Raw genomic sequence first — 1,415 nt, 5'->3', positions numbered from 1 at the left:
ATGGTCAACATGGGGTGTGTGAGATAATAATGCAATTATCAATGAAAATAGACGTTTAACGAAGAATTACATAATGTTTAAGATAATATGGGTTGAGCACGATTTAGTAAATAGAGGTGGGTGATAAATAAATTTCTTCAGACGTTATAATAATGTGACTGAATTAGTTTAAGCTATGAGAATATAGGGAAGAGGGTTGTACGTAAATTAACCAAAATGTCACCATATCATTGGAACGTTTGCTCACTTATTAAGCTAGAAGTTGCCCAAGCTAAAAGAAACGGTCGAACATATTTCTTTGGAACATACAGCTTCGGCTTTTTGATTTGAACAGCTATTGCCTCAACATATTGAAGAACTTTAATGTGACGGATTCAGGCAGATAACATGATATATTATTGTAAATGATTTCTCCCTGTTGGATGTATGACCCATTTGTATCAAATAAGCTGTTAACAGTTTTAACAACGCTTTGATTAGCCACATTAGAAGGTGCTCAAATTAATAAAACATCTTCCAATTTAACTAGTTCTTAAAGAACAGTTAGACTGATAAATAGTAATGTATAAGAAAATAGCTGATTTTAAATTTTTGGAAGTAATATTTGTTAATTACTGTAAATACAATGAATGTTATCAAAAGAATTCTATCCTGTAAAACTGTATATTATAAAATTAGTTATGACCTATTCTACTACCGCTACACTTTAACACTGAAACTGAAGATTATTGTTTGCATTATAGATGCTACAGACATTTTTTGGTCAGATTTTGATGTTTTAACATTGAGGAAAAATTGTCTAATTTCATTCAGAAGGGGGGGCTGTGGAGATTTTTTAGTAAATTTTATAGTTGAGATCATGAATCAATTGAAGCGAGACAACCATGGAAAACCTGAAAGCACTGGACGGCCGTTTCGTCCTATTAAGGGACTCTCGGCAGTGTGCATCCACGATCCCACCTCACGGGGTTCGAACCCAGGACCTACCAGTCTCGCGCCAGAGCACTTAACCACTAGACCATTAAGCCGGCCGTCATCCAACAGTGTTAATATCTAACTTCAACCAATCCACGAAATTGAGCAACCGTTCACCAATCATCTTCAGTGAGTTGATATCTCACAACAGACCCCGTTGAACTCCATTGGTCACTGCTTCTCACTAGAACTCCAGGAAATACCTCTTGAAACCAGTCACTAGTGAGAATATAATTATTATTATTAATTTCATCCAACTAGAAAAAGATTTCCACGATAATTCAGAATAACTACATTATATGGTAGATTTAAGAGTACTAATTCTATTCAATAAATAAGCTTATTTCACTATTATAAAAAGTATTAACATCTGATTGTTGTTGTTTTTCTTTTTTTTCTAACCAGATTTCAAAATTACTCAACTACAGTGATTAATGTCC

The sequence above is a fragment of the Schistosoma mansoni genome (genome assembly GCF_000237925.1).
Source record: "Schistosoma mansoni, WGS project CABG00000000 data, chromosome 1 unplaced supercontig 0010, strain Puerto Rico, whole genome shotgun sequence".
Classification (NCBI taxonomy): Eukaryota; Metazoa; Platyhelminthes; class Trematoda; order Strigeidida; family Schistosomatidae; genus Schistosoma; species Schistosoma mansoni.
This window is presented reverse-complemented; position numbering follows the sequence as displayed.